The sequence below is a fragment of the Lampetra planeri genome, chromosome 32 (assembly GCF_965212315.1).
Source record: "Lampetra planeri chromosome 32, kcLamPlan1.2.h2, whole genome shotgun sequence".
NCBI lineage: Eukaryota > Metazoa > Chordata > Hyperoartia > Petromyzontiformes > Petromyzontidae > Lampetra > Lampetra planeri.
Genome location: NC_136138.1, coordinates 3,890,014 through 3,902,544, shown reverse-complemented (window position 1 = coordinate 3,902,544; position 12,531 = coordinate 3,890,014). Strand labels below are relative to the sequence as shown.

Below are 12,531 nucleotides of genomic sequence, written 5' to 3'. Positions count from 1 at the left end.
CAATAATTATACGTGTAATCACATGAAGGGCTGAATCCCCGTTTGGTCGATCGGCAGGTCACGTGCGTGGTGGGGCAAAGTGTGGGTACACGCCAGTCGCTTTCGCAGACAAAGTGTGTAAATACATCCCCCACAATAGGTTCTCTCGAGAGCTCCTTCCAGCGGAAGCCCCTCCGCCAGCAGCAGGGCTGCAGCCTTCCCATGCACGTTCTGGGCGTCTCTCTCACCGGATCGCTCGACCTGCCTGCGAGCTGCCGGCTTGCGGTGGAGAAGCTCCGCCGAGCGAGATTCGAGTGAGCTCCGCGCAGCGTCGCCCGCCTGACCCACAGCCGAGGTGCTGCCCAAAGGATTTAGGACGAGATTAGGACCGTGGCCACAAGCTGCCAGGAATGCGAGTGCCCGGAAGATCAGGCTGCCGCATGGACGCACAGCAGCAGCAGCAGCGGCCTGGGCCAGAGCGACACGAGCAACGAGTGGTAGACAGACTCGCCAGAGACCCCGGAAGGTACTAACCAGAGACACGCAAGAGAAACAGGAGACACATTGTAGACAGACTCCAAGAAGACAAGGACGACAATTTACACAATGCCAGCAGAGAGAAACACCACAGACACTCGGACACTTTAGAGAAACACCCAAAGAGGAGAGCCCAGATGTAATGGGAGACAGGCCCACTTTAGAGAGACCCGTGGAGCCACAAGGGGCAACCAACTTGCCACTGTGGCCACACGAGGCCACGGTGTAAAGAGACACGAGAGGCCAGGACAAACCGACATGGCGAGCGAGCGGATGACCACTCTCGCACGACACTAGCGCCATGGCCGCACGCGAGCAGGTGAGGAGCCCGTGGCGGTGGAGACGCCGTAAATCTCGCGGCAGCTCTCGTTAAAAATCCTACCACAAACGTGGAGAGCAAAAACTAAGGAGAGGTAAAACAAAACACAGAAAAACACCCTCCCATCCCCCCCAGGGTGGCCTACATAGGCTGCTGCGAGAGCACTGTGAGTGAGCAGCACTTATGAACGCCGCCGTGGCGCACCAAGGGGTAGAGTGGCCAGAAACCGCGTGTGTCCAACCGCCGTTATCTCCCCAACGCTGACATTTACACACCGCAACCAAGTACTCATTTGAGGCAGAGTCCACCTCGGCGAGGACCACGACCGGTTCAGATATTCATCATTGATATGTTGGCTGTGAGTGGGAATCCAACTTGGGTGGCCAGGTTTGTAGAGCAGCAAGCCAACCCAATCATACATCGTACAGCCTAAGCAAACTTTTGGAGCAAGTGCTGTTACCGTGCATATATGAAGGCCGGGATGGCACACGAGGGGGTGGGTGGCCAGCACCATGCCCTGCCACCTTGGTCTCCCCAGTGGAAATGTTTACATATCGTGCCAAGTACTGATTTAAGGCTGAGTCGACCTACACTACCGCTCCCCACACAGGCAGCAGACGCACGCACGCACACTCTGGCGAGGCGGTGCTCGTGACGCCGAGCGCTTCGTCCGTCGTGTGGACGTTGCTCAAAGAGTTCCATCGCGAGAGCCACACTCAACCCGCACCTCCGATTGGCTACGCACGGTACCAAAGAAGTTCAACATAGAAGCGTACAATTGTTGTGGGGCGGCAATCGCCGCCAACACCACAACCACGCATTCCACCGCCGTGCTCGCTCTCCTCTCACAGCGTCACCACACAGGCCGATCTTTACAACCAGTGCCCACAGAGGCCGCCGTTAATGACGGCTGCAGGAGATTTGGGCCCCCCCCACCACCCGGCCCCACCGTGCTTGGGCCCGGCCCCACCGTGCTTGAGCTCCCCCCCACCCCCACGCTTTTGGTCGTTGTCAAACGCGTCCCTCGCCACCGCCCCCCCCTCCACGTCGTTTATTTCTGGTGGTTGCCGCTGGAGACGTTGCCTCAGGGAGACATTGCGCGCGAGGGTGGCGTCTCGGGGTGGCGTCTCGGGGTGGCGTCTCGGGGTGGCGACTCGGGGTGGCGACTCGGGGTGCGGCCGAGAATGCCGGACGCCAAAGTCGAGTCGCAGCTTTTGTCGGAAGTCACAAGATGTCTCGTCACCAGCCTGCCCCTTCGCTCGCCATGTTGCCGATAAGCAGATGACACGGCGGTACAGCAAGCGGGACTGGTGAGCTCTCATTAGTCAGCAACTGGATTTTTCTCCCGACGCTCCGGTTTCCTGACGCGTGTATAAAGACGCGCTCATTAATTAGCTCAATGAAAAATCTTGATGCAAAAAGGACTGCGGAGGTTGGGTCATTGTTGGTAACACCGGCTCCTCATCACCGCTCGGCTGCTTCTGCCGCCTTCCCACTCGTCTGTGGTTCCTCGGAGATTTGCGAGGGACAAAATTTGCGTGACCAATGGCACGTCGTAGGAAAGTTAATAAATATCGTCGTGCTTATTACGGTGCGCGTGGGGTTTCTTCAACAAACTTTGGGGTTTCCTCCAAAACGCAAAGTGCTCCTTTAAAAAGCGATCGGCCAAACAACCACCAATGCACGGACAACCTCAACAAGAATTTTCGGGACTCGCCGAGGCCTTCCTGGAAAAATAACGGCCATCAATACGGTACCTTTGGGAAACAGTATGTTGACGGACGACGCCAAGGACCCGGGTTACCCGAGTTCGATGCCTGGACAGAGCTAACATTGGTGGCGAGTGACATCCTAACCGGTCATACCCACCCCTCCAGCTTTCACAAACACTCGCACTGACCAGTGTGGTGAAGTATGGTCAAGCATCGGATTATATAGGGAGGCCTTTATCCAGCAAGTGGTTTGACAAAGGGTTGAATTTTATTTTGTAGTATTATTATTTATATCACAGCAAACTTTCCCATATTTACAGGCGTGGGATTGAATGCTCCTCTTCAACAACCCTAATTTGGCGATGGAAATTCCACATTCTCATGTCAGTGAGCAGTGTCTCCCCGCAAGGGCGAAGTGGGGAGGGTGGTGCGGGAATCATCACAACCACATCTCATGGTAATCTCTTAATTAAAACGACTCCACCGAACGCACTGTACATCATTTAGGCATTTAGTGGCGGGCAGAGTGAGCTGCTCCATAATTGATGGGGACACGAGCTGAGGGCGGCCTCATTAAGCGTTAATGTTTGTTTTAGGAAACATTAACGTTCGCTCGTCGTGCGCACGCCACGGTGGCGGGAGCGGCGGCGTCCCGCACCGCCCCGCCGCGGTCGGCACCACTCCATTAATCTCCGGCAAAACCCAGCGGACGCAAACAACGGACCTTGTTCTTGGTCCTTCAATTAGACCACGCGCTTGGGATTTATCACGGCGCCGCCGCGTGTGCCCCTGCGCCACCCCTGCCTGAACCGCGGTGCGACGGTTTGCGGGAGCATGCTGCCATGGCGGCCGTCGGTCGCTCGTCAACACGACGGGAAGAACCAAGCGTGGTGGCCGTGGAAACCAGGAAGGCAGCACTAAGCACCAAAATGAAGTCACCGGGCACCAAGATGGAGTCACTGGGCACCAAGATGGAGTCACCGAACACCAAGATGGAGTCACTTGGGCACCAAGATGGAGTCACCGAACACCAAGATGGAGTCACTGGACACACCAAGATGGCGTCACTGGACACCAAGATGGCGTCACTGGGCACCAAGATGGAGTCACCGGGCACCAAGATGGGGTCACTGGACACCAAGATGGCGTCACTGGGCACCAAGATGGAGTCACTGGACACCAAGATGGAGTCACTGGACACCAAAATGGTGTCACTGGACACCAAGATGGCGTCACTGGACACCAAGATGGCGTCACAGGGCACCAAGATGGAGTCACTGGACACCAAGATGGAGTCACCGGGCACCAAGATGGAGTCACCGGACACCAAGATGGAGTCACTGGACATCAAGATGGAGTCACTGGGCACCAAGATGGCGTCACCGGACACCAAGCTTTGAGGTGCGGCCTTGGTAAGCACCGGAGTGCACAAGCAGAGCTGCAAATGCGTTCATCGAGGCCTTCACCAAGCAGTGGATAGATCACGGCTGCCGAGGATGACGACACAAGTGCAATGGCACAAAGACAAAGATACCCCGTATAGCCTCAACAGACTGTTGGGGCAAGTGCTGTTTGCGAGCATCTATGAAAGGTTGGGCACGGCACACGAGCGGGCTCAGTGCCCAGCACTGCCACACCCAGTCACCATTGTCTCCTTCGTGGCGATGTTCACGTGTCGCACCAGTTACCCATTTCAGGATGAGTCGACCTAGGGGAGGCCGGTTCAGACAAGGCGGACACAGCGACGCTCACCAGCAACGGGCTCTGCGCACCCAGGCCCCAAAGACGCAAATGAAACACGACGCCTCGTACTCCCCCCCCCCCCCCTTTCGGTTCGCGGAGATAAGAGCTCACACGACGGATGGCGATAGAGCGGGCACGGGCGCCGCGTTCACACGGAGCGTTACAGGGGGGACCCCCCCACAACGCGCCGCCCGCCGCCGTTAGCGTTCCTGTTGTGCAAGGCCATAGCGAGTGCAACGAGGAAGTGGAGCGGAATAAAAACAAAGCCTTTAGCGTTAATGGGTGGAGACGCATGGGAGAGAAGCCCCCCACCAATCCCCCCTCGCTTCTGTTCGCGCAGCGCCTGCCCGCCATTAGGCAATGCAGGCACAAGGCTACCCCGTGCACGGAGCGAGATAAGGCACTTCACATAGCGATGGAGTAAAGGCTGTCCCTATGGGGACTTCATGGCAAGCGTACATATTTTTGGGGTGCAGCTTATCGGCGCAACTTTCGCGTCTGTTGGGTAGACTTTGTAAATGGACTCCGTTGGGTACACTTTGCAAACGTGTCTCGCAACCTCACCAGTCTAAGGCAAAGGTCAAAGTCACGGTGCTACCAAAAAAGTCAACGGATAACGTGGCCACACCGTGCCAAAACGGCACGGCGTCGTTCGTTGCCACCGGCGCGTGGAGCGCGTGACGCAACGGGCCAGTGGCGGCACATTCGCTCGCTCGTTGACTGAGGGTTCGTGGTTGGAATCTGGCAGGCCGTCCTGGTTATTGCCGCGGATCCACTCAACGTAGAGATACGACGCGCCGCCTGATTCACAGGTTCGAGTCGTTGCACTGGAGACTCCGGGATATCGCTGATCGACGTTCGGTCACTGGGTTGATGGCGTCGGTCGCAATTTCTCCATGAGCGGTGTGGGCCGCGCAAAGCCTGCTGATCGCCGCAATCTTCCACTGCTTCACATGGGACGTTAGGAAACCCCGCGACCTCGTTCGCAAGAATGGCTCATGGTGTGTCGGCATCACGGTCCACGAAAAAAAATCACACCGCAGATTTAATCGTTTGGGATTACATACGGCGATTACGGCCCCCCTACTTCGAAAAAAATAGCAGGAGACCTACCTGGTGAAGTCACGAGACTCGGCAAGGCTCTCCTGGGTAAAACAAGCGTAACGAGGATGATGATGATGATGATGTTAATAATAATGATAAACAAATGTATTTGAGCACGCGTCACGAGAGAAATGTCACACCAGCCCAACGGGAGAGGCCCGCTGCTGGAGCCCCCAAGCTTACGCGGGCATCAGGTGGGGGGCATCAGGTGGGGGGCATCAGGTGGGGGGCATCACGTGGGGGGCATCAGGAGGCAGGCATCACGTGGGGGGCATCACGTGGGGGGCATCACGTGGGGGGCATCACGTGGGGGGCATCAGGTGGCAGGCATCACGTGGGGGGCATCACGTGGGGGGCATCACGTGGGGGGCATCACGTGGGGGGCATCACGTGGGGGGCATCACGTGGGGGGCATCAGGTGGGGGGCATCACGTGGGGAGCATCACGTGGGGGGCATCACGTGGGGGGCATCAGGTGGCAGGCATCACGTGGGGGGCATCAAGTGGGGGGCATCAGGTGGGGGGCATCACGTGGGGGGCATCAGGTGGGGGGCATCACGTGGGGGGCATCAGGTGGGGGGCATCAGGTGGCAGGCATCACGTGGGGGGCATCACGTGGGGGGCATCAGGTGGGGGGCATCACGTGGGGAGCATCACGTGGGGGGCATCACGTGGGGGGCATCAGGTGGCAGGCATCACGTGGGGGGCATCAAGTGGGGGGCATCAGGTGGGGGGCATCACGTGGGGGGCATCAGGTGGGGGGCATCACGTAGGGGGCATCACGTGGGGGGAATCACGTGGGGGGCATCACGTGGGGGGCATCAGGTGGCGGGCATCAGGTGGGGGGCATCACGTGGGGGGCATCACGTGGGGGGCATCACGTGGGGGGCATCACGTGGGGGGCATCACGTGGCAGGCATCAGGTGGGGGGCATCACGTGGGGGGCATCACGTGGGGGGCATCACGTGGGGGGCATCACGTGGGGGGGCATCACGTGGTGGGCGCAGCAGGTGGGAGGTGGGCAGCGCCCAGAGGTTAAAATCTATAAATAAATATCTTAATCAGAATATTTATTTATCCTGGAGGAATCCGACGAGCTATAAAGCTCTTTTTCACAGATGTCCAGTAGGGGCGGGTCAGAAAGTTACAACAAACAGTACAAAAGCACGATAGGAGCGAAATGTATAGGAAAGGTAAGCAAATCACACACAAAAAGGTAAACTTTTTTTTATTTTAGCAGGTAAAGTCCACCGAGCTATTAGCTTCTTTTTCAGAAGCGACCTGGCCACTATATACCCTAACACTAACACGAGTCGTCACACTGACACTATCCCAAACACTAACCCTTGTCTATAACACGAACACTCTCTCTAACAATGACACTAGCCCTAACGTGAGCCCCAACAGTGACCCGAAGCGTGGTCACCTAGAGCCGTTTGTTGCACGCGTTCGCAGGTGTCCGTGCACGTGGTTTATTTATGTAGCCCAATTAAAAAAACCTTGAGGCTCCCTTAATGGGCGGGGCTGAGTGTCGAGCTTGCCTCGGTATACGCCACACGATCCGCTGCGTTCATCATTATCGGTGGAGCGCCGAGTGATGCCTTCAGGCACTTCTCTACCCCCCACCCTTGCCCTCCTCCCCTCCAGGAGGAAACCCCTCCTCTCATCCCACTCAGTACCAAGCCGTCATAGAACCACAGTCTACAAACAGCCCACGTCGGAGAATGAGGTTTACCGCAGCCTCCGCTCGGGGATTTAGAGAGCCGTGCGGGCGCTGCAAGGATGAGTGTTGGTCGCGGGTTGCAAAGGAGATGGAAACCGCCTCAGTAGCGTGCGATCACAAATCATTCTAACTACATCAAAACAGTAACTTGCAGCACCACACTCAATCACCATTCTGAAGGGGAAAGATCTCCAATACCCAGAAACAAGTTCGCTGATCATTGCTCGGAGGTTTTGGGGCCCGTCATGCCTCAAATATCGCGGAGGAAATTGCCACTCCCCGTGAGTGGGCCGGCTGATCTGCCACCTGCTGACGAAGTGCTCAGGGCAATCCAGAGCCTGCGACCAGGTAACACACGACCAGGTAAAACACCGACCAGGTAAAACACGACCAGGTAAAACACCGGCCAGGTAAAACACGACCAGGTAAAACACCGACCAGGTAAAACACGACCAGGTAAAACACGACGAGGTAAAACACCGGCCAGGTGAAACACGACCAGGTAAAACAGCGGCCAGGTAAAACACGACCAGGTAAAACACCGGCCAGGTAAAACACGACCAGGTAAAACACCGGCCAGGTGAAACACGACCAGGTAAAACACCGGCCAGGTAAAACACGACCAGGTAAAACACGACCAAGTAAAACACGACCAGGTAAACACGACCAGGTGAAACACGACCAGGTAAAACACGACCAGTTGAAACACGACCAGGTAAAACACGACCAGGTAAAACACGACCAGGTGAAACACCGGCCAGACGGGATCTCTCACGCGAACTGCTGTAGGGAGGGTGGGGTTTGTTTTACAGGCTGGTGAGTGCACTGCACTACAAACTCGGTGACCCGGGTTATTATCGCTCACAGCCAACACCGGTGACGATTATCTGAGCCGGTCCTGGGCCTCCCCTCGGTCGACTCAGCCTCAAGCGAGTACCTGGTGTGGTGTGTAAACATCGCCACCAGGGAGACAAAGGCGGTCGGGCATGATGCTGGCCACCCAGCCCCTATTGTACCGTGCCAGCCTTCATAGGTGCTCGCTAACAGCACTTGCCCCAACAGTCTGTTAAGGTTATATGGGGGATCTTTGTCTGTGAAATAATTACAGTCGCTGGGTTTATAGGACATAATCAGCCATAAATGTCTGTCCGTCCCGCGCGTGACGTCACTCCACGAGGCCCACCCCCCTCATTAATATTCATGAGTGGGTGGATTTTTACACTAACGCAGAGGAAGGTCGAGCTGAATTAAATAATTTATTACGCAAAGTCGCTTCAAATATGACGTTTCTTTACAGAAAGTGACGGTAATTTTTTTAATCTACGCATCACAATGCAACATCCGTGCGTGACGTCACTGCAAAAAAGCCCCCCCCTTCATTAATATTCATGCCCGCGTGCAAATTTACATTAACGCACAAGAAGGTCGCCTACTCCACATGCTGCACCCCTCCCCTCGTTAATAATCATGAGCGGGTCACATCGGTCCACATGCCGCACCCCTCCACAACAACAATGAGGGGGTGACGTCCCTCCACAACAACAATGAGGGGGTGACGTCACTCCACATGTCGCACCCCTCCCCAATAACCATTAGCGGGTGACGCCACTCCACGTGGGGCAATCTTCCCCCCCCTCATTGAAAATCATGAGCTGAACAATTTTTCTATTGAATATTTCTGATTTACTGAAATATACACCCGTCCTTGGACCGGCAAAAAAGTGAGTTTTTGAGAAAGGGGACCGCACTGTTTGTAACAATTACTGGGCATCTCCTCCCCCCCCTCCTCAGCGTGTGAGCGGCTCGCAAACAAATTGAAATCCCGGGTGGGAGTTTACTTGGCCAATCATCCCTTCGCGGGTTGATCAAAATGAGTACGCGTTTTGTGTTTGTGGGAGGATTCAACCACGGCTGTCCTATGGATAAGCTTGCCTCCGTCATAGTAATGTGTAATTTCCACCACTGGCTCGGTCAGGGCTGTATCCGGAAGATGAGCGCCGCCTCGATGTGCATTTGAGCGGGACACCAATCAGACTCCGTCCCTGCAAATCTGCAGTCTTCCCAGAGCATTAAAGGAACCTCGTTTTTTCCACTGCAGAAGCCGAGCCGAGCCACGCCCGCCGACGTCACAGGCAACCATCGAGTGAAGTCGCGCGAAGATGGCGACGGTTGCGCCGAGTCCTCACGGTGGACTGACCGACGTCACGCGCAACGAACGCGTCCTCGTTAGCACCGCCCGTGGGCCTGCTGGGCCCCAAGCCACGTTCGAACGTCCCGTGAGGCCAGCGCGACATGGTTTTGGTTGTTGGTACAGCGTGGCCAAAAAAATGGTGAGTGGGAATAAGCGGGCTCCAGCCTCGCGGAGACGCAAACCCCAAAAGCTTGGAGCCGCCGCGTGGAACGGGGCCAGGGATTATCGTGGGCCCGGTGCCTCACTGCGTGGCCACATCCAGGGCGGCGTGTCGCCCAAACGGCATTCCACTTCCCCCTCCTCCTCCTCCTGCGGGAAGCTCCGAACGCATCTCTCCCGCGGCGCTCGAACCGCGCGCGAGAAAGCGCAAACCCAGCGCCGAGGGCGACGTCGACAGCAGGGCCGGCGTGCGCGGGCGGCACAGAGGGTAGAAAGAGATGGGGGTGGGGGGTGAGGGGAAGAGGGGGCACGACGCCGCCACTGCCAACGCCGCCGTGCATTCGCTCACCGCCGCGAAATGTTGAATGTCGATCAGCGAGTCGGCCCGGCCTAGAGCTGTGTTCTTAATCCAATTTCGAGTCGTAATTTTGTCACGGTTGTTTTTGGCGACCGCGCTCAGCTCCGTGCCCAGGACGGCGTTTCACACCCCCCCTCTCCACCGAGAGAGCAGACAGTCGCTCCGGGCTCCCTGACTCCTAGGGAGAGACAGTGAGGGGGGGTGGGTGGTGGGGGGTTGGCTCAGTGGCTGTAGTGGGGCTCACGGGGCTCACGGGGCTATGCTGGGAGAGTGCGGCGGTGCGTGTGGAGCGCTCGATCCCACCGCCAAACCCCCCCCCCCCCCGCCATGTCCTCAGTGGGTGCTGCGTCAACGAGAGGGCTACGGTTAGAACTCCGGTCATTATTATTACTACGAATACAGTCACAACTATGTTAGGAACACGGTTAAGCCTCAGTGTTAATATCCGCGTAAGATACAGCATTCGGGATCCTATTTTAAGTGTTAGGGTTGTGTATGTCCGTTTATTGAACTTCTTTCGCACCGTACGTAGCCAACCGTGCTCATCGGAGGTGCGGGCAAAGATCAATTGAACACAACAAGCAGGTCTAAAGAAGTTTTTCATCTCGATTTAGGGCTACCATTAGGGTTCGGGTACTGTTAGTGTTAAGGCAATTGTTAGTTTTAGTTGCTAGTCTTAGTGTTATGGCGACCAGTAGTATTAGAGACAGGGAAAGTGTAGGGCTGGTGCTATGGTTGGGGGTGTAGGGCTGGTGCTACGGTTGGGGTGAGGGCTGCTTCCCCAGATTCCTCGCTCTCGCTCATCCCCTCCTCCAAAGACGCGGCACCAGCTGAGCGCCCTCTTATAGACGCCTCCACCCATCCCCCACAACCCCCACCCCCGCCCCTCGCACCCGCCCAGCCCAAACGTGGCCCTCTGCAACAACGACATTTTTGTTACAATATTAATAAAGACAAACACCCAGAAATAACACAGCCGATATCCGAGCCAGCAACGAGATGAGAAAGCTTGAGGCCTTCAAAGCACGGGGCTTAGAAAACACCTGCGCGCAAATCCATCCGTGCGGCTTCCAAGCCCCATGCCGAACACATTCCCAAAGGGCCAAAGCACACGAGCGGCCGGCAACAAACAGCAAGTGAATGCTGCAATACCGGATAAGCGTCGAGACGCATCTTGAACCGAGTGAGGTTACAGTCGTTATAGGAAGCTGAAAATACGAGAAGAAGGCAGAGAATTCCAAAGTTGGAGCAGTGAGAGGGAAGAGGCAGAAGAGCAGTGTCGTGACCTGTGGTGAGGTGGGTGGGTGGGTGAGTGGGCGGGCGGGCGAGTGGGTGAGTGGATCAGTGAGTGAACGGGTGAGTGCGTGAGTAACCATGGTGGTAGTAGTAGTGATCGGAGAGATGGAATGAGAATCTTCATTTAGTCTGGAGGAATCCGAAGAGCTATGAAGCCCTTCTCCACAGATGTCCAGACAGTGAAACGGAGGTGACTGAGAGTGAACCAGCGAAGACGTGGGTGCTGGATCGTCCATCACCCCTGGCTACAGCTTCACTCTGAAGTGTATCGGGTGCAGCGTTGAGACAAGGGGGGACCAGAGTGCCTCCCCACCCCAGAGGTGACAAGAGGCGAGTGGCAACAGGAATGTGAATTCCGCGTGCGCGCACATCGGCGCAGCCCACCAAGGGCTCTCTGGTGGGGCTACGTGGCCTGTGATGATGACGTTAACAATTCAAACTTAACTTAACAAAACATTTTTTTCTACCAGGTGAGGTCCGCTGAGCTGTATAGCTCTTTTTCAGAAGCGGTCTGGCTATCACAAATTATAGCTCAACGGCGTGGGCTTGTCATGTGGAAATTTATAGCAGCCAAATACTCGAAACGCATGATGTTGATTCTAAATGTACAGGGAAAAACCGGAGGACGCAGAAAAAAAAATCTACAAGACCACGGGGGAGAACGTGCAAACTCCAAATATACGGGCGTCAGGGTCTGGATTAAACCCACGACCTCCTGTATACCAGACGAGGTAGTCAACATCTCCTAGCCACCGTGGTGAGATGTTAACAACCTCGCCTGTGGTGTATATCTAAGGAAAACCTCCAAGAGTCTCATTGCTTTCATTCTAGATTTGAAGTTTTCGTGACTGCAAGGATCCACTCTTTGGTTCATTCGGTAAAGTCTCAATGGTCTTCCGAAGGAAATCTTTGCGCTGGCATATTTGACAAAATCCTTCTTTTGTTTATCTCGAGTGCGGAAAAAAAAAAAGAGTACACAGGGGGGGGGGGGGGGAGGGGGACCCACCATGCGTAACAATCTGGAGACAACACTCACAAGGTCGGCACGGATGGATGCACGGATGGATTCACGGAACCTCCTCGCTGCGCCAGCGTGACCGCCTCGGAGCGCAGCTCAATTTGGGAGTTCCGCAAATCTCCGCGTGCTCCACCAGCCCCAGCCCTCCGCAAAGCACGGCGAGCAGAGGCGCGCGGGCGCGTTGCTAGCCCGCGGTGAGGGGAGCGCAACTGGAACACATTTCTCCAGGAGGTGGACGGCACGACGGGGATTGTCCGACGTTTCACCTCAGTGGAGAAAATTCCTTGTTTATTTACATCAAAGATAAAAGACAAAGATCCCCTCCCCCCCAGTATAGCCTTAACAGACTGCTGGGGCAAGCGCTGTTAGCGAGCGCCGTTGAAGGCCAGAACG

At 56.0% G+C, this 12,531-nt stretch overlaps 1 protein-coding gene across 2 annotated transcripts in view; it reads right to left on the bottom strand.

Annotated features, from left to right (window-relative positions):
* The window catches only part of LOC144729324 (plexin-B1-like), a 112,501-nt gene that overhangs the window by 68,918 nt on the left and 31,052 nt on the right, over positions 1 to 12,531 (bottom strand). The window contains exon 2 of one of the 2 annotated variants that reach the window (XM_078609500.1): positions 9,816 to 10,002. The exons of the other annotated variant lie outside the window; for it this stretch is intronic. The gene's annotated coding sequence lies outside the window, so the exon portion shown is untranslated. The remainder of the gene's footprint in view (positions 1 to 9,815; positions 10,003 to 12,531) is intronic. 2 annotated transcript variants of the gene reach the window in all.